The 21,222-nt window shown below is 44.8% G+C and overlaps 1 protein-coding gene across 10 annotated transcripts in view; it reads left to right on the top strand.

Annotated features, from left to right (window-relative positions):
- NRXN1 (neurexin 1) overlaps nucleotides 1-21,222 on the top strand; it is a 1,786,277-nt gene that overhangs the window by 902,543 nt on the left and 862,512 nt on the right. The window lies entirely within an intron of this gene.

The following is a 21,222-nucleotide window of genomic DNA, read 5'->3' as shown; positions in this document are numbered from 1 at the left end:
TTTATTTCACCTATCAGTTCATATTGAATCACTATTTTTAATGAATTTCAAACAAAATTGGGATTTGATTTGCAGGAAAACAGGTGATATTGGCCGTGAAAAATTAAACAAAAACAATTATATTTACCTTTACTACACGTGCTCCTCACCTGTCCTAGGCCTCTCCTGTCTTAGGCCATTCCTCACCTGTCCTAGGCCTCTCCTCACCTGTCCCAGGCCTCTCCATTCCTGTCCTAGGCCTACTCCTCATCAGTCCTAGGCCTCTCCATTCCTGTCCTAGGCCTCTCCTCACCTGTACTAGGCCTGCTCCTCACCTGTCCTAGGCCTTTCCTCATCTGTGCTAGGCTTCTCCTCACCTGTCCTAGGCCTCTCCTCATCTGTCCTAGGCCTCTCCTCACCTGTCCTAGGCCTCTCCTCACCTGTCCTAGGCCTTTCCTCATCTGTGCTAGACCTCTCCTCACCTGTCCAAGGCCTCTCCATTCCTGTCCTAGGCCTCTCCTCACCTGTCCTAGGCCTGCTCCTCACCTGTCCCAGGCCTCTCCTCACCTGTCCCAGGCCTCTCCATTCCTGTCCTAGGCCTCTCCTCACCTGTCCCAGGCCTCTCCTCACCTGTCCCAGGCCTCTCCATTCCTGTCCTAGGCCTCTCCTCACCTGTCCCAGGCCTCTCCTCACCTGTCCCAGGCCTCTCCATTCCTGTCCTAGGCCTTTCCTCACCTGTCCTAGGCCTCTACTCACCAGTCCTAGGCCTGCTCCTTACCTGTCCTAGACCTTTCCACACCTGGGGAGAGGAGCTCCTGCAGCAGGATAGGTGATGGACGGGTGTAGGACAGGTGAATATAATTGTTTCAAATATTTTTTTAACCCCTTCTGGGCACTTCATTTATGTTACTTTGAGGCCTGGAGAGATCTCAGAGCATAATAAACATCTTTTGGGGAGCGCTGATTTGGGCAGTAATGACCCTGCCGGCCCATTCAAGTGAACTTCATCAAATTAATTTTGGGAGAATTGCTGTTGTGCTGTCAGAGCTCAGCCTTCTTTTTACCAAATGAATGTAAGAAATGAATGAGGGCCATCATATCCATCCCGACGGTCAGATAATTCTCTGTCGTGAATGCCTGTTTTATTGGGTGATTACAGACCATCCCATTATAGCAGAAAGCCTTGTACATGGTTTGGTATGGAAGGGGCATAGCACATCTGTGGCCGATATAGAAAAAAAAGTTATGGTTTCATCTCCATTGTTGTTAAAGACACCTAGGAGAGGATCATGAGAATCTCCAGGAAATCAGCACGAAAATGATCCCAATAGGCTCACAACAACCTCAGAAAATGTCAACCTGTACTGAAAATGCTTCGCCTGAAGGGTTGAAGAGAAGGAGGGAAAACAGAAGCGCGTGACGTAGAGATTTGCAAAGAACATTTTCAAGACCATTGTCTGGCGGCCACATCAGTAGTCCATGGCCACCTGTTGGGCGCCTCTTCTGATTTGTCGACCCAGGGCGACGTCTTTGTTGCACATGGGTAAATTTTATAGATTGACCCAATCCGTCATTAAAGGTGTTACATACAACCTCCATTGTCAGTGACGTTCGTTGTGCCCCTCATGAAAAGGAGATAGAAGACAAAAGAGAGAAGACAGAGGAGGTGATCGAAGGTCCGGCGGTGGAGGAAGATATATTGAATTTTCCTGCCGAATTTCCTCAGATACGATCTTCTCTGTTTGTGTGATCTTCGTCCTTGAACATTCAATGAATATTTCAAAGTATTAGCAGCAAGCAGAGAATTTGTGAACCCTGAAAATTTCAAATACCAAGTATATAAGAATATTGTATCTGGATTTTATTGGCGGCGGCTCCTCGGACCTGAATCCTCCGCGCACACGTTCGGATGCAATTAGACAGTTGTAGATTTGATGTGAACTTTTCCACCTTTCCTAGAAGAAGCCGTTTCCATAATTTCCTCCCGATCATTCTTTCCGTCTTCAATTTTGTTTCAAAGATTTTAAGCAATTTATGTGCAATTTAGGGAAATATGAAATGGAGCTGAATCTCACTTGTGATAACGACTTCATATTACTGGGAAAATGACATCACTTGCATAGATGTATGGGAGAGAGTTTACGGAGGAAAAAATGCAACGGAGAGAGCATAAAATTAAGTCGATTTTAACTAGAAGCTAGTTTTGGTTCTCCTGGCAAGTCTGTCATAGTAAATACATATATTTCCCATAAAATCCATTCTTAGGACTGTGCATTATGCCAATCCTCAAGTATTACTCCGGGAAATATAACAATTAATTTGACCCCCTGGAGTTACTATTCTCTGTTCACTCTGGGGCCATAAATTCTCTGAGAAAATCCATCGGATTATCCTGATTAGGTCGGGGTCACACTTGCGTGTGTGATGCGAGAAACTCGCGCAAGTCTCTGGCATCAATAGCTGGCACTGCTGCCGGCACTCAGAACCGCAGCGTGCGCTTGGGTGTATTTCTATGCAGCCGCACACTCCGGTCCCTACTGTCGGCGGCAGTGTCGGGTATTGATGCGAGAGACTTGTGCAAGTGTGACCCCGGCCTTAGGGTGATCAGAGTAAGGTCCAATTTTCTCTGAGATGATGAAAAAAACCTTTCCCCACCCTCTATATGTTATCAGTTTTTTAAAGTCAGACTGCACTCAGATTCTTTCCACGCACCCATATAAGCGAGTGCCATTTGATTCTCAGAGGTAAATTGGGCATGCTGCAATTTTTTCTTCAGACTGACTCGGTCCAAGGAAAAAAATCAGACATGTGCACAGTCCCACAGAATAACATGAGGACGAGTGCGATCCTTGAAAACCACAGATTGCACTCATCCCACTTTTGTGGTCATGCTTAAGAACCCTGACAGCGTGAAATCAGTACTGACACCTTTTGGTTTTATATTGGGGCACACACTGCAGACAAGGGGAACAGTAAGGCCGGTTTCACAGATCAGACATTGATGATATGTGTACAGATCACAATGTTTGGACCCGACATGAATTTACTAACCCAAACTCAACATCTTCATGTTTGCCTCTGAAGCTGTTGGGTTCTGGACAGGATCCCTGCGGCCGATACAAATATCGTGTCCGTACTTTGACCGTAAATGTCAGACAGGAGAAACCCACCTAAGACCCCCTTCACACATCCGTATAAAACATGTACGTGAAAAAGCGGTACCAGTGACATCAGTGTTTTCCACCCGTTTATCCGGTTTTAGCATTCATGTGTCCATTTTATCATCAGTGTGGTCATCCGGTATGCATGAAGAAGCAACTAAATTACAAAGCTTCTCCAATGCTTTAAATTCGTACAGCACATGGATGAGATATGGATGACACACTGATGCCATCCGTGCCATGCACGTGTTTTACTCGGACTCATAGACTTATTTTTGGTTCTTTGTCATCCATGTTGCCAAAAAAATGGACATGTGCACAGTAACATAGATTCTAATGGGTACGTGTGGTAGCCGTGCAAAAAAATGGATACGACACGAACTGGAAACACGGTTGTGTGAAGCTTAGGGTCTCACATCGGAGGAGATTGAGCGCATACGTTTGCAGCTAGTGCCTAAATATGTTCATATTTGCCCCTCGGGTTGCATGACTTGTGCCGTGTGCCGGAGCTTCACCTCGAGACTCTACCCTAACACATAAGTGTCATTTTAGGCTAAGTTTACACATCATGCAACATTGAGATCACATTGTTACATTGCATCTAACGTTACCGGTGCACATGGCGGCGCAAATGTCCCCAAACATTGAAGTCTGTGGGATTTTTGTTTTCAAGTCAAATGCAACTTTTTGCGATTGTGACTCGCAATCTATCTGAGATTTTTTACAGCCAAATTTGAACAGTAAAATAGTCATACCTTATCTGAAGCTTGAGGTTGCATGACCAAAATTAGACAATTCCTTAATTTTACAATTCCAAGGGGAATGGTGGGGGATTAATGGAACACAAAGGTCCCATCATTAAGACTGGTGCTAGTCTTGATGAAGGCTGGCGTATCTTTCAGCTGTTGTGCGTTCCCACAAGAAATCTACCCAGTGACCATGATACATTTATATTATAACTTAAGGCATTTTTTGCATAAACGCCTCTTCCATGCCTGATAACTTTTTGAAAGCCTCCTGGGACTGTCGTAAAAACTCCAAAAGTTGCATAATTTTTGTGCAACTAGAAGTTAAGTAGCGTAAACTGCTTAATGAGTCTTGTTCAAAGTTATAAGAAAAGAGACGAGACGTGATAGGTTTAGATGAGCGAACTCAAACTTAAAAGGTTATGGTTCGTACCTGATAGTTAGTGTCCGGTGCTAAATGTTGAATACTGGCTTCTCCCGGATGTCCATTGCGACGTTTGAAGTTCCATCTCAAAACTTTGGGTCCCAATTGTTTTCAATGGGGTTCGGGTTCTGGTTCAAGTCCGGGTACAGTTCTGGTACCTGAACCAAACTTTGGAATAAAGTTTGGGTCGGGTACCAGAACCTGAACATCCATGTGTCCGCTCATCCCTAGTGGAAGATCTTCTTTGGAGCTCATTCAGACGTCAGTTTATCGTGTATGAGTGCTATACTTTTTTATGGACAGCACTCGTACTTATAATATTCTATGGGGATGTTCACATGTCCAGTTTATTTTTTTCCGGACCAAACGGAAACATGTCCAATTTTGATCTGAGGGTTGAATCAAGATCATCAACACAAGTCTATGGGTTTGTGAAAAAAATCGGACCGCATTCAGATGACATCCGGGTGCTGTCCTATTTTCACAGAGTGACAGAATGGAGAACGTGGAGAAACATTTTTTTTCTCTCCATTTATGAGAAAAAATGATAATATTCAGATCGTACACTGATCAAACTCTGACCGAAACAATCAGTCCATTCTTCTTGTACATGAGAGAATCAGACGTCTGAATAGTGATGGAGTCTAATAATCCGGCACAGAAGAGCTGCCTATTTGTCGGATGGAATTTGAGCTCATTTTTTAAATGCGGAAATGTTTAAATTAATAATAGGAAAATAATTACTGGAATAATTTGGGAAATTGTCTACTGAGCTTAAAGAAATCAGTGTCAAAATCTTCAACTTTCTACTGAATAATCCACAACACAAAGAGAAATAAAAGAAATGCCGGGAAGTTTCAGTAATTAAAAAGTGAAATTACCAATGTTGTGCTCATTTAGAAATTGGATTTGCTGTTAATTGAATGGCCCGCAGTCAGGCGGGGGAGGGGCGGGGATGGGACAGTTCCGCATGTTTTCTATAGACATTACAGTGAAATTCTGATGAGAACACAAATCATCCTCTAAATAAAGCCTGAAGACGGCAACAGATCCATCAGTTTCCGAACTATCTACCTGTGTAGTTAGGCTGTCTCTAGCGTCTCTTTCAGACATTCCTTTTTTTTCCCGTAAATTAAAAAAAAAGACAGATTTCCATCAGTCTTTGGTCGGCGTGTTTCATTTTTTACCATCACTGATTTTCTGGTATATGATATAGCAAAAAAAAAAGTAAAGAAAAAGATTAGCAAAGCTTCTCCTGCCCATTACGATGTTAAAAAAAGGACAGCGCACAAAATGACTGTGATATCCCAGAAACCATAGACTTGTATCTTCACTTGACTCCGATCAAAAATGGACAAACCCCCCCCAATAAGAACCCCTTATAATGGCTACGTCTTCTATCCAAACACAAGAACAACGTAGCTGAAAGACGCATGTCTGAATGAGGGCTTAGGCCAGTTTCACAAAATTTTATTGCAGGTGCATCTATGCACCCACCCCCTTATTAGGCTACATTCCCATGATGAGTTTTTGGTGAGTTTTTTATGCTGCCTATTTAAAAAAAAAATACAAGTAACCTATTTTACTTAAAGGGGGTTTCCGGAATTTTATGGAAAACAAAAAAGTGCCTAAAAACTAACAGGGAAGTAGTTGCTGCCTCCCTGCCTGTTGTTCCCGAAGCCATTCTTCTCCAGCACATAGTGGTCACAGTCCGCTCCTGCCGGGAATTCAGCTGCCTCTGCTGACATCACATTGACAAAGCTGAGGATCTTTTCCGCTCTTCTCTATCGACGGGGCGGGACTTCTGAGGTCATTCTGATTGGCAGCCGGATTCCCGCTGCCTAACTGGGGGAGCCAAATGTCAATCAGAATGATGTCAGAGGTCCCGCCCCATCAATAGCGGAGGTTCTTTTCTGCTCTGCTCTATGTTGATGCGACGTCAGCAGAGGCAGCTGAATCCCCGGCAGGAGCGGACTGTGGCTCAACAGGCAGATAAGTAGCAACTACCTACCTGTTAGTGCTTAATCACATTTTTTGTCCCGGATGTCCCCTTTAATTGATGTAGGTATGGTGCAGAATATCTGCAACATCAAAAATTCACCAAATGCTCATCGTGGGAATGTAGCCTTATTGATGCAAGTCTTAGTCTGCCCCAAGGTCTAAGAACCTGAACTGTTGCTTTATTGGGATCTGATAATTAAAAATAAACTCTATAGTTTTTCACTGGAAGCTACTGTATACTAATAATGCAGTACAACAATCGTCCAGTAGATGGTGAAATCATTCCTACATCCTTTCATTAACACTTATCTGCTGTGTTTGGTTATTTTAAATGCAAATCATTCTCATTGTGCCAAAAACTGTGACTGGCTGTTATATAATATCACCAAGTGAGTGAAATATGAATCTAATTTTACAAATAATTCCATTAAAAAAAATTATTAATAATAATAAATAATATAATGCGTAAGTGAACTGCATGTTAAAGCATTATTTATTTAAAGAGATAAGTCAATTGATTCAAGACAAAGCAAATTTGCATTGACTGATGTTGATTCCCCAGAATCCATTTTTAAAAAATCAATTCAGGTGAATATAAAAAGCTGAAAAAGCGTTAAAAAAAATAATAATATAAAACTCAGCTCTCCCCGGCCCTCTGCTGTCCCTCTGCGCAGTTCCTAGTCCTCTTCTTTTTTCACAGTGGTCTCCTGCGCTGTCTAAGCCTTTTAGATGTCATGACAATGCATGAGGCCTAGTGAGTGCGGAGGCGCCAGAGACCCCTGTGAAGAAAGAAGAGGACCAGGTGGGGGATGGGGAGAGGTGCGACCAGCTACATCTATCTGCTTATAATTTGGACTCTACAATGTAGAAGTGAACATAAAGCTGAACTTATCATTAAGTATCTCAAATAAAAAGCCAATAGTTCAGAACGATGAACTTTTATTTTTGCCCATAACCTACCTTTTGACATATATTGGGCCATCCGGTGAGGGCTATTGCAACCTGAATCTTCCGCTGTTAGGGCTTAGATGGTTACTCATGGTTTCAAATAATTTATAAGATTTAAAAAAACCTTTTTTTTATAAATTCTCCCCAATACAAAAGCAAGTGCTGCAGAAAACATTCACGATGCCTTGTTCTAAAGCAGCGCTATTCCCTCTGTCCGCCACTAGATGGCAATCTCACAATGTCACATTGAATTATACTTGAAATTCTAAAAATAAAATTTCCGAGCAACAGACATGTCATCTCCCAGTGATTTTATGTGAGGCTTAGTGATCTGAAGGCACAGTCATTAAGGGTTTTGAAGGTCCTATGAAAACATATGGCCAGATATTGGACAAGTAGGTTTTTGTTCTGGATTATGGCTGTCGCTATATGTAAGGTGCTGGGAAGATTTTTGCTACATAGCAAGATACATTATGCAGTATCTCCAGCCGGCACTAAGGAAAAAGCCCTTGTTCAGCACTATGGCTGTCAGGAGCCTATTTCATAACGCTGCCGCCTAACGTAGGATATTAATTCTGAAGCTCTAATGTAGGTAATAAGAATCCGAGTAGTGCGCCGGCTGACACATTGTAACAATGGGAGTGACAAACACTTAGCAATTTGGAAAACAAGTCCCTGGCATATGGGAAGCCTCGCTGTACAGCACCATGTGTCACCAGAAGACTGCAAATATGTATCAGCATGTCTGCCTGTACTATCATGTAACATCACCTCCCGCCTCTCCGTATTATTGTCCTCCCTGTCACTCTCTCCCTCTCTCTCAATCTCCCTCTTGCTCCTTCTCGCTCTCTTTCTATCTCACAGTCTCTCCTCTCTCTCACTCCACCTCCCTTTAACTCTCTCCTTCTCCCTCGATCTCCCTCTTCCTCTTTCTTCATCTCCCTCTTTCATCCTCTCTCTCTCCCTCTCTCATCCTTTCCTTCCTCATTCGTTCAATCCTTCTATCTCCCATGCTCTCTGTTTCTCTCTACTTTAAAGAAGCCCTCCTTCTCCTCCTCCCATCAAAAGTTTTATCCTCTTAAAATATTGCAGTCATCATATTATACGTATAGCACTGTGTACTTGCAATTGCTAATTTTCCCTTCTACCCAGTTTATGCTTCTCTTCTCCATTACATTAGATCTATGACATCATGTGATTAAACACTGACTAGCTGAATCCTTCTAAGCTCTATGTAGAAACAGGAGGTCAATATTCCTTGTATGACTCATGAGTCACTGCTAAATCCCTGGCAGGGGGAAGAGGGAGCAGCTGGGTCAGGAGATGAAGAGGAGAATGGTAAATGCAGGGACAGGAGACTTCCTGTTTCTGTATACAGTAGAGAAAAGAGAAGAACTAGCTGGGTAGAAAGGCAAAATGAGCAATTGTAAGTACACAGTGCTATATAATATGATGATTGCAATATATTAAGAGGATAAAAGCTTTGATTGAAGTGCTTCTTCAACAAATAGGCGCTCTTGAAGGGGACATTTTACTTAATTTTTTAATTCAAACTGAGTCCCTCCTCAAATTATCACTGCTTCACTGATTCTGGAACAGTTTTTCTTTTTCTTCTGTGCCTCTCAGTTCCAGTGTTGTCCCCCCCCCCCCCAGTGATAGCGGTGCACAGTTTCCCTTCAACACACTGGGTGTAGACTAGGGTTGAGCGAAACGGGTCGATCATTTTCAAAAGTCGCCGACTTTTGGCTAAGTCGGCGTCTCATGAAACCCGATCCGACCCCTGTGCTTGTCGGCCATGCGGTACGCGACTTTCGCGCCAAAGTCGCGTTTCAATGACGCGAAAAGCGCCATTTCTCAGCCAATGAAGGTGAACGCAGAGTGTGGGCAGCGTGATGACATAGATCCTGGTCCCCACCATCTTAGAGAAGGGCATTGCAGTGATTGGCTTGCTGTCTGCGGCGTCACAGGGGCTATAAAGGGGCGTTCCCGCCGACCGCCATCTTACTGCTGCTGATCTGAGCTTAGGGACAGGTTGCTGCCGCTTCGTCAGAAGCAGGGAGAGCGTTAGGCAGGGTCCACTAACCACCAAACCGCTTGTGCTGCAGCGATTTCCACTGTCCAACACCACCTTCGGTGTGCAGGGACTGTGGAAGCTATTTTTTTTTTTTTTTTTCCCTCAGCGCTGTAGCTCATTGGGCTGCCCTAGAAGGCTCCGTGATAGCTGTATTGCTGTGTGTACGCCACTGTGGAAACCAACTGCTTTTTTCAAAGCACATATCCTCTTGTTCCTTCCTTTCTGCACAGCTATCTTTTTTGTTTGTCCACACTTTTTATTTAATTTGTGCATCAGTCCACTCCTATTGCTGCCTGCCATACCTGGCTTAGATTACTGCAGGGAGATAGTAATTGTAGGACAGTCCCTGTTTTTTTTTTGTTTTTTTTGTGGGAGATTAAGATTGGCATTTCTGCTACAGTGCCATCCCTGTGTGTGCCATCTCTCACTGAGTGGGCCATAGAAAGCCTATTTATTTTTTCCGTGATTTGTGTTCTAAATTCTACCTCAACACAAAAACACTACATCAATCAGTGGGAGAAAAATATTGGCCTCAGTCAGGGCTTGTGTGCCACTGCTGTGTGTGCTATCTCTCATTCAGTGGGCCATAGAAAGGCTATTTTTTTTTTTTTTTTTTTTTTTTTTAATATTATTTGGTTTCTAAAGTCTCCCTGAAAAAAAAAAAAAAACCTAAAAAAACAGTGGGAGAGTAATATTGCCCTTTCAGCTTGTGTGCCAGTCTTGACTCCTGGGTGTGCCACCTCTCTCCCTCTCATTCAGTGGGCCATATAAAGCCTATTTATTTATTTTTTTAAATATTATTGGGTTTCTAAAGTCTCCCTTAAAAAACAAAAAAAACCATAAAAAAACAGTGGGAGAGTAATATTGCCCTTTCAGCTTGTGTGCCAGTCTTGACTCCTGGGTGTGCCACCTCTCTCCCTCTCATTCAGTGGGCCATAGAAAGCCTATTTATTTTTTTTTAAAAATATTATTGGGTTTCTAAAGTCTCCCTTAAAAAACAAAAAATACATAAAAAAACAGTGGGAGAGTAATATTGCCCTTTCAGCTTGTGTGCCAGTCTTGACTCCTGGGTGTGCCACCTCTCTCCCTCTCATTCAGTGGGCCATAGAAAGCCTATTTATTTTTTTTTTTAAATATTATTGGGTTTCTAAAGTCTCCCTTAAAAAACAAAAAATACATAAAAAAACAGTGGGAGAGTAATATTGCCCTTTCAGCTTGTGTGCCAGTCTTGACTCCTGGGTGTGCCACCTCTCTCTCTCATTCAGTGGGCCATAGAAAGGCTATTTTTTTTTTTTGGTTTTTTTAATATTATTTGGTTTCTAAAGTCTCCCTGAAAAAAAAAAACATAAAAAAACAGTGGGAGAGTAATATTGCCCTTTCAGCTTGTGTGCCAGTCTTGACTCCTGGGTGTGCCACCTCTCTCCCTCTCATTCAGTGGGCCATAGAAAGCCTATTTATTTTTTTTTTAAAATATTATTGGGTTTCTAAAGTCTCCCTTAAAAAACAAAAAATACATAAAAAAACAGTGGGAGAGTAATATTGCCCTTTCAGCTTGTGTGCCAGTCTTGACTCCTGGGTGTGCCACCTCTCTCTCTCATTCAGTGGGCCATAGAAAGGCTATTTTTTTTTTTGGTTTTTTTAATATTATTTGGTTTCTAAAGTCTCCCTGAAAAAAAAAAACATAAAAAAACAGTGGGAGAGTAATATTGCCCTTTCAGCTTGTGTGCCAGTCTTGACTCCTGGGTGTGCCACCTCTCTCCCTCTCATTCAGTGGGCCATAGAAAGCCTATTTATTTTTTTTTATAAATATTATTGGGTTTCTAAAGTCTCCCTTAAAAAACAAAAAATACATAAAAAAACAGTGGGAGAGTAATATTGCCCTTTCAGCTTGTGTGCCAGTCTTGACTCCTGGGTGTGCCACCTCTCTCTCTCATTCAGTGGGCCATAGAAAGGCTATTTTTTTTTTTTTGGTTTTTTTAATATTATTTGGTTTCTAAAGTCTCCCTGAAAAAAAAAAAAACATAAAAAAACAGTGGGAGAGTAATATTGCCCTTTCAGCTTGTGTGCCAGTCTTGACTCCTGGGTGTGCCACCTCTCTCCCTCTCATTCAGTGGGCCATAGAAAGCCTATTTATTTTTTTTTTAAATATTATTGGGTTTCTAAAGTCTCCCTTAAAAAACAAAAAATACATAAAAAAGTGGGAGAGTAATATTGCCCTTTCAGCTTGTGTGCCAGTCTTGACTCCTGGGTGTGCCACCTCTCTCTCTCATTCAGTGGGCCATAGAAAGGCTATTTTTTTTTTTTGGTTTTTTTAATATTATTTGGTTTCTAAAGTCTCCCTGAAAAAAAAAAAAAACATAAAAAAAACAGTGGGAGAGTAATATTGCCCTTTCAGCTTGTGTGCCAGTCTTGACTCCTGGGTGTGCCACCTCTCTCCCTCTCATTCAGTGGGCCATAGAAAGCCTATTTATTTATTTTTTTAAATATTATTGGGTTTCTAAAGTCTCCCTTAAAAAACAAAAAATACATAAAAAAACAGTGGGAGAGTAATATTGCCCTTTCAGCTTGTGTGCCAGTCTTGACTCCTGGGTGTGCCACCTCTCTCCCTCTCATTCAGTGGGCCATAGAAAGCCTATTTATTTTTTTTTAAAAATATTATTGGGTTTCTAAAGTCTCCCTTAAAAAACAAAAAATACATAAAAAAACAGTGGGAGAGTAATATTGCCCTTTCAGCTTGTGTGCCAGTCTTGACTCCTGGGTGTGCCACCTCTCTCCCTCTCATTCAGTGGGCCATAGAAAGCCTATTTATTTATTTTTTTAAAATATTATTGGGTTTCTAAAGTCTCCCTTAAAAAACAAAAAATACATAAAAAAACAGTGGGAGAGTAATATTGCCCTTTCAGCTTGTGTGCCAGTCTTGACTCCTGGGTGTGCCACCTCTCTCCCTCTCATTCAGTGGGCCATAGAAAGCCTATTTATTTTTTTTAAAAAATATTATTGGGTTTCTAAAGTCTCCCTTAAAAAACAAAAAATACATAAAAAAACAGTGGGAGAGTAATATTGCCCTTTCAGCTTGTGTGCCAGTCTTGACTCCTGGGTGTGCCACCTCTCTCCCTCTCATTCAGTGGGCCATAGAAAGCCTATTTATTTTTTTTAAAAAATATTATTGGGTTTCTAAAGTCTCCCTTAAAAAACAAAAAATACATAAAAAAACAGTGGGAGAGTAATATTGCCCTTTCAGCTTGTGTGCCAGTCTTGACTCCTGGGTGTGCCACCTCTCTCTCTCATTCAGTGGGCCATAGAAAGGCTATTTTTTTTTTTGTTTTTTTAATATTATTTGGTTTCTAAAGTCTCCCTGAAAAAAAAAAAAAACATAAAAAAACAGTGGGAGAGTAATATTGCCCTTTCAGCTTGTGTGCCAGTCTTGACTCCTGGGTGTGCCACCTCTCTCCCTCTCATTCAGTGGGCCATAGAAAGCCTATTTATTTTTTTTTTTAAATATTATTGGGTTTCTAAAGTCTCCCTTAAAAAACAAAAAATACATAAAAAAACAGTGGGAGAGTAATATTGCCCTTTCAGCTTGTGTGCCAGTCTTGACTCCTGGGTGTGCCACCTCTCTCCCTCTCATTCAGTGGGCTATAGAAAGCCTATTTATTTATTTATTTTTTTTCTTATTATTTGGTTTCTAAAGTCTCCCTGAAAATAAAAAAAAAAAAACTTAAAAAAACAGTGGGAGAGTAATATTGCCCTTTCAGCTTGTGCGCCAGTCTTGACTCCTGGGTGTGCCACCTCTCTCTCTCTAATTGTGGGCCATAGAAAGCCTTTTTTTTTTGTTTTTAATATTATTTGGTTTCTAAAGTCTCCCTGAGAAAAAAAAAAAAATAAATTAGGTGGGAGATTAATATTGACATTAGTGCTTGAGTGACAGTCCTGCGTGTGTGTCATCTCTGTGATTTTGTGCCACAGAAAACAGAGTGTGTAACATTGTGCCTGATTTTCCTTGTGGTCTCACCAACCTGTTAAGGGATATTGAAATCATACTGAAGTTATAGCTCACCGTGTAAGTTGTTTGACAGCAACAAATAAAGTTACTTTGGTTAAGATTTTAAAACAATGAGGAAGTCTGGTGCAAGAGGTCGTCGTGGGCGTTCATTGTCAGCTGGTAATGATGGTAGTGGTAGTGGAGCATCAGGTGGTCGTGGGGATAAAAATATTCCACCTAAGTCTGGAGCTGTGGAGCCAGTTTCGTCGTCAGGCTACACAAGGCCTCGAACGCTCTCTTTTCTGGGAGTAGGAAAACCGCTTTTAAAGGCGGAGCAGCAACAGCAAGTTTTGGCTTACATTGCAGACTCCGCCTCTAGCTCTTTTGCCTCCTCTTCCGAAACTGGTAAATGTAAAAGCAGCGCGTCGCTTGTGGATGTTCACGGTCAGGGACAAGTCGCTTCCTTGTCCTCCTCAGCAAAAACTACAACAAGAGAGAAGGATGCAGCAGGCGACACAACGGGTCACTCCATGGAGCTCTTTACACATACCGTCCCTGGCTTAGAAAGTGAAACATTTAACAGGCCATGCCCATTACAAGTATATTCTGACATGGAGTGCACTGATGCACAGCCACAGCCAGAGTACTATGCTGCTCCTTTGACTCAGACCACCACATTGCCCTCTCAGGGTACAGATCCACAATCAGACCCTGATGAGACTATGTTGCCCCGCCACGAACGCTATACCACCGACCGACACAGTGACACAGACGAAGTTGCACACGAGCTCGAAGAGGAGGTAATAGATGACCCAGTTATTGACCCCGATTGGCAGCCATTGGGGGAACAGGGTGCAGGCGGCAGTAGTTCAGAAGCGGAGGTGGAGGAGGGGCCGCAGCAGGCATCAACATCGCAACAGGTTCCATCTGCCGGGCCCGTATCTGGCCCAAAACGCGTGTCAAAGCCAAAACCTGTTGGAGGACAGCGTGGCCATCCGGTTAAAGCTCAGTCTGCAATCCCTGAAAAGGGATCCGAGTCTAGGAAGAGTGCAGTCTGGCATTTTTTTAAACAACATCCAACTGATCAGCGCAAAGTCATCTGTCAAAAATGTTCAACTAGCTTAAGCAGAGGTCAGAATCTGAAAAGTCTAAATACTAGTTGCATGCATAGACACTTAACCACCATGCATTTTCAAGCCTGGACTAACTACCAAACGTCCCTTAAGGTTGTAGCACCCTCGGCCAATGAAGCTAGTCAGCAACGCAACATCCCTTCCGTCACTGTAAGGCCACCATTTTCCGCACCACCGGCAGTATCTGTGCAGGTTTCTTTGCCAGCCAAAAGCAGTCAGGGTCAGGGAACCACCAGTTTTGTAGGAGGAAATATTGCATCTAGGGCACCGGCGGAAACAATACCGTCTCCAACCGTCTCTCAGTCTGCCATGTACACCGGCACACCCGAAAGTTCCACGATCTCCAGCTCTCCAGTCCAGCTCACCCTACATGAGACTCTGGTTAGAAAAAGGAAGTACTTATCCTCGCATCTGCGTACACAGGGTTTTAACGCCCACATAGCTAGACTAATCTCGTTAGAGATGATGCCCTACCGGTTAGTTGAAAGCGAAGCTTTCAAAGCCCTGATGGAGTACGCTGAACCACAATACGAGCTACCCAGTCGACACTTTTTTTCCAGAAAAGCCATCCCAGCCCTGCGCCAGCATGTTAAACAGCGCATCGTCCATGCACTCAGGCAATCTGTGAGTACAAAGGTGCACCTGACTACAGATGCATGGACCAGTAGGCATGGCCAGGGACGTTATGTGTCCATCACGGCACACTGGGTGAATGTGGTGGATGCAGGGTCCACAGGCGACATCAATTTAGGGACAGTTGTGCCTAGCCCACGGTCTAGGAAACAGTTGGCTGTAGGCGTTCGCACCCCCTCCTCCTCCTCCTCCTCGTCCTCCTGCAGAAGCTACAGCTCTTCCACAGACCACAGTCGGCCAACCACTCCATCGGCAGATGACACTGTTGCACACCAGTTGTCCCATTATGGGCCAGCTACTGCCAAGCGTCAGCAGGCTGTATTGGCTATGAAGTGTTTGGGCGACAACAGACACACCGCGGAAGTTCTATCCGAGTTCTTGCAACAAGAAACGCAGTCGTGGCTGGGCACAGTAGATCTTGAGGCAGGCAAGGTAGTGAGTGATAACGGAAGGAATTTCATGGCTGCCATCTCCCTTTCCCAACTGAAACACATTCCTTGCCTGGCTCACACCTTAAACCTGGTGGTGCAGTGCTTATTGAAAACTTATCCTGGGTTCTCCGACCTGCTCCTCAAAGTGCGTGCACTTTGCTCACATATCCGACGTTCGCCTGTACACGCCAGCCGTATGCAGACCTATCAGCGGTCTTTGAACCTTCCCCAGCATCGCCTAATCATAGACGTTGCAACAAGGTGGAACTCAACACTGCACATGCTTCAGAGACTGTGCGAACAGAGGCGTGCTGTTATTTATTTGTGGGAGGATACACGGGCAGGCAGTAGGATGGCAGACATGGAGTTGTCAGGTGTGCAGTGGTCTAAGATACAAGACATGTGTCAAGTCCTTCAGTGTTTTAAGGAATGCACACGGCTGGTTAGTGCAGACAACGCCGTAATAAGCATGAGCATCCCCCTAATGCATCTGCTGATGCAAAGTTTGACGCACATAAAGGAGCAGGCGTCTGCACCAGAGGAAGAGGAAAGCCTTGATGACAGTCAGCCATTGTCTGGTCAGGGCAGTGTACAGGACGAGGTAGCGGGCGAAGAGGAGGTGGAGGACGAGGAGGATGATGGGGATGAGTATATTTTTAATGCCGAACCTTTCCTGGGGGCACAGGAAATTGGTTGCGTGTCACGGCCGGGTTCTGGTTTTTTGAGGGACACAAGTGACGTAGATTTGCCTGCAACTGCCCCTCAACCAATCACAACCGGAGATTTGACAACTGGAACTTTGGCCCACATGGCGGATTATGCCTTACGTATCCTAAAAAGGGACACACGCATTACGAAAATGATGAACGATGACGATTACTGGTTGGCCTGCCTCCTTGATCCACGCTATAAAGGCAAATTGCAAAATATTATGCCACATGAGAACTTGGAACTAATATTAGCAACCAAACAATCAACTCTTGTTGACCGTTTGCTTCAGGCATTCCCAGCACACAGCGCACGTGATCGTTCTCACACGAGCTCCAGGGGGCAGCAGACTAGGAGTGTTAGGGGTGCACACATCAGAAGTGGCGTTGGACAGAGGGGTTTTCTGACCAGGTTGTGGAGTGATTTTGCTATGACCGCAGACAGGACAGGTACTGCTGCATCAATTGAAAGTGACAGGAGACAACATTTGTCCAGTATGGTTACTAACTATTTTTCATCCCTTATCGATGTTCTCCCTCAACCGTCATTCCCATTTGATTACTGGGCCTCCAAATTAGACACCTGGCCAGAATTGGCAGAATATGCATTGCAGGAGCTTGCTTGCCCGGCAGCAAGTGTCCTATCAGAAAGAGTATTCAGTGCTGCAGGTTCAATATTAACCGAAAAAAGGACTCGTCTGGCTACCCAAAATGTTGACGATCTAACATTCATTAAAATGAACCACAACTGGATTTCGAAATCTTTTGCCCCACCTTGCCCGGCCGACACCTAGCTTTCCTATGAAAAGCTCTTGCCTGTGAATTACTTTTCTAATGTCTAATTTGCTGCAGCTGATTGTACAGCATACGACATGTTTACACCTCCCTAAATGGCAAAACTCCCCACACGGGGCCGTGGTATCGCGACTTGGCGCAAGCACCCGTGAGACTGCTGTTTGTCTGAAGAGGTGGGTGTGCTCGCTTTTGGTTGACGGCATTGCTACTGGGTCCCTCATAGTACAATGTAGTGTCTCTGGCGGTGGTGGTGCGCACCCAACGTCAGACACACCGTTGTAACATGAGGGGCCCTGGGGCGGTCCCGCCGGCCTCAAGAGAGTTCCCCCCTACCCCAGCTCAAAATGTGCTCTACCACGTGCAAAATTATGTCGCACAGCTCCACCAATCTTTAGTCTATTCGCTGACATCATTCAATGTCTGGCACTGACAATACAAATTTGTAGACATCTATGATGCAACTTAAAGTAGTCTGTGTCTGTGTCCTATATTGGCACCATTAAATAGTTACTGCCAAATTACTATGTCAGAAACTCAGCAGATGAGCCCACCCCTGTACCTAAGTATGCCACCTTTTTTTTTGTTTTGGTTGTTTTGCGAGACATTAACATCTATTTATATTTTGGGAGTACTGGGACAGACACTCCTTGCACTACTCCTCCACTCACCACCAAGCTGCCCGTGTATCCATGTAACCGCTGTAAAACTGCCATGAGCCTATTGTTTGTTATTTTAGGCCTTTGAAGCCTGTCTGCGGTCCCTCCTTCCACTAGTCCTCCACTGACCAGACCACTGCTGCCCGTGTACCCCTGGAACCAATTATAAAGTGCCTACAGCCAGCCCATTTTTTTATGTTAGGCCTTTGAAGCCTGTCTGCGGTCCCTCCTTCCACTAGTCCTCCACTGACCAGACCACTGCTGCCCGTGTACCCCTGGAACCAATTATAAAGTGCCTACAGCCAGCCCATTTTTTTATGTTAGGCCTTTGAAGCCTGTCTGCGGTCCCTCCTTCCACTAGTCCTCCACTGGCCAGACCACTGCTGCCCGTGTACCCCTGGAACCAATTATAAAGTGCCTACAGCCAGCCCATTTTTTTATGTTAGGCCTTTGAAGCCTGTCTGCGGTCCCTCCTTCCACTAGTCCTCCACTGGCCAGACCACTGCTGCCCGTGTACCCCTGGAACCAATTATAAAGTGCCTACAGCCAGCCCATTTTTTTATGTTAGGCCTTTGAAGCCTGTCTGCGGTCCCTCCTTCCACTAGTCCTCCACTGGCCAGACCACTGCTGCCCGTGTACCCCTGGAACCAATTATAAAGTGCCTACAGCCAGCCCATTTTTTTATGTTAGGCCTTTGAAGCCTGTCTGCGGTCCCTCCTTCCACTAGTCCTCCACTGACCAGACCACTGCTGCCCGTGTACCCCTGGAACCAATTATAAAGTGCCTACAGCCAGCCCATTTTTTTATGTTAGGCCTTTGAAGCCTGTCTGCGGTCCCTCCTTCCACTAGTCCTCCACTGGCCAGACCACTGCTGCCCGTGTACCCCTGGAACCAATTATAAAGTGCCTACAGCCAGCCCATTTTTTTATGTTAGGCCTTTGAAGCCTGTCTGCGGTCCCTCCTTCCACTAGTCCTCCACTGGCCAGACCACTGCTGCCCGTGTACCCCTGGAACCAATTATAAAGTGCCTACAGCCAGCCCATTTTTTTATGTTAGGCCTTTGAAGCCTGTCTGCGGTCCCTCCTTCCACTAGTCCTCCACTGACCAGACCACTGCTGCCCGTGTACCCCTGGAACCAATTATAAAGTGCCACAGCCAGCCCATTTTTTTATGTTAGGCCTTTGAAGCCTGTCTGCGGTCCCTCCTTCCACTAGTCCTCCACTGGCCAGACCACTGCTGCCCGTGTACCCCTGGAACCAATTATAAAGTGCCTACAGCCAGCCCATTTTTTTATGTTAGGCCTTTGAAGCCTGTCTGCGGTCCCTCCTTCCACTAGTCCTCCACTGGCCAGACCACTGCTGCCCGTGTACCCCTGGAACCAATTATAAAGTGCCTACAGCCAGCCCATTTTTTTATTTTAGGCCTTTGAAGCCTGTCTGCGGTCCGTCCTTCCACTAGTCCTCCACTGACCAGACCACTGCTGCCCGTGTACCCCTGGAACCAATTATAAAGTGCCTACAGCCAGCCCATTTTTTTATGTTAGGCCTTTGAAGCCTGTCTGCGGTCCCTCCTTCCACTAGTCCTCCACTGGCCAGACCACTGCTGCCCGTGTACCCCTGGAACCAATTATAAAGTGCCTACAGCCAGCCCATTTTTTTATGTTAGGCCTTTGAAGCCTGTCTGCGGTCCCTCCTTCCACTAGTCCTCCACTGACCAGACCACTGCTGCCCGTGTACCCCTGGAACCAATTATAAAGTGCCTACAGCCAGCCCATTTTTTTATGTTAGGCCTTTGAAGCCTGTCTGCGGTCCCTCCTTCCACTAGTCCTCCACTGGCCAGACCACTGCTGCCCGTGTACCCCTGGAACCAATTATAAAGTGCCTACAGCCAGCCCATTTTTTTATGTTAGGCCTTTGAAGCCTGTCTGCGGTCCCTCCTTCCACTAGTCCTCCACTGGCCAGACCACTGCTGCCCGTGTACCCCTGGAACCAATTATAAAGTGCCTACAGCCAGCCCATTTTTTTATGTTAGGCCTTTGAAGCCTGTCTGCGGTCCCTCCTTCCACTAGTCCTCCACTGGCCAGACCACTGCTGCCCGTGTACCCCTGGAACCAATTATAAAGTGCCTACAGCCAGCCCATTTTGTTATGTTAGGCCTTTGAAGCCTGTCTGCGGTCCCTACTTTAAATACTCCTCCACTCACCACCAAGCTGCCTGCCCGTGTATCCATGTAACCGCTGTAAAACTGCCATGAGCCTATTGTTTGTTATGTTAGGCCTTTGATAGCCTGTCTGCGGTCCCTACTTTAAATACTCCTCCACTCACCACCAAGCTGCCTGCCCGTCTATCCATGTAACCGCTGTAAAACTGCCATGAGCCTATTGTTTGTTATGTTAGGCCTTTGATAGCCTGTCTGCGGTCCTTACTTTAAATACTCCTCCACTCACCACCTAGCTGCCTGTGTATCCATGTAACCGATGTAAAACTGCCATGACTGCCTACTGTTTGTTATTTTAGGACTTTGATAGCCTGTCTGCGGCCCCTACTTGCAATACTCCTCCACTGACCACAATGCTGCCTGGAGTGCCTGCCTGTGTATCCATGTAACCGATGTAAAACTGCCATGACTGCCTACTGTTTGTTATTTTAGGCCTTTGATAGCCTGTCTGCGGCCCCTACTTGCAATACTCCTCCACTGACCACAATGCTGCCTGGAGTGCCTGCCTGTGTATCCATGTAACCGATGTAAAACTGCCATGACTGCCTACTGTTTGTTATTTTAGGCCTTTGATAGCCTGTCTGCGGCCCCTACTTGCAATACTCCTCCACTGACCACAATGCTGCCTGGAGTGCCTGCCTGTGTATCCATGTAACCGATGTAAAACTGCCATGAGTGCCTACTGTTTGGTATTTTAGGCCTTTGATAGCCTGTCTGCAGCCCCTACTTGCAATACTCCTCCACTGACCACACCAATGCTGCCCGTGTACCCCTGGAACCTATTTAAAAGTTCATAGAGCCTAGTTATATATTTTATTTACTATTAATAAGGCCATGATGGACTACGCTGTACCACGCTACAAGCTAACCAGTCGACACTTCTTTTGCGAGAAAAGCCATCCCAACCCTCCACCAGCATGTAGAAGACCGCATTGTCCATGCACTCTGGCAATCTGTGAGTACAAAGGTGCACCTGACAACAGACGCATGGACCTGTAGGCATGGCCACGGAAGATTACGTGTCCATTACGGCGCAATGGGTTAATGTGGTGGATGCATGGTCCACAGGGGACAGCCTACTAAGTCTGTCTGCAGTCCCTAATTCAAATTGTCCTCCACTGTCTAAATTGGAGCTTCCACCTTCTGGCTTTCGGCCTATAGTATCAGAAATTAAACTGCATTTGGCCTTCAACTTTGGTTAGGGCCTACTAACGGCTTCTGCCCCTCCCTGGTGTTGCCCTCAACTAAATAAAGCTGAGCTTCAACCTTCCGGCTCTCATTAAGTGGTTTTTTAAAAAAAAAATGGTGGTTAGGGCCTACTAACGGCTTCTGCCC

The sequence above is a fragment of the Ranitomeya variabilis genome, chromosome 2 (assembly GCF_051348905.1).
Source record: "Ranitomeya variabilis isolate aRanVar5 chromosome 2, aRanVar5.hap1, whole genome shotgun sequence".
Lineage (NCBI taxonomy): Eukaryota > Metazoa > Chordata > Amphibia > Anura > Dendrobatidae > Ranitomeya > Ranitomeya variabilis.
The sequence above is the reverse complement of the archived record's forward strand: the minus strand, read 5'-3'. Positions and strand labels throughout refer to the sequence as shown.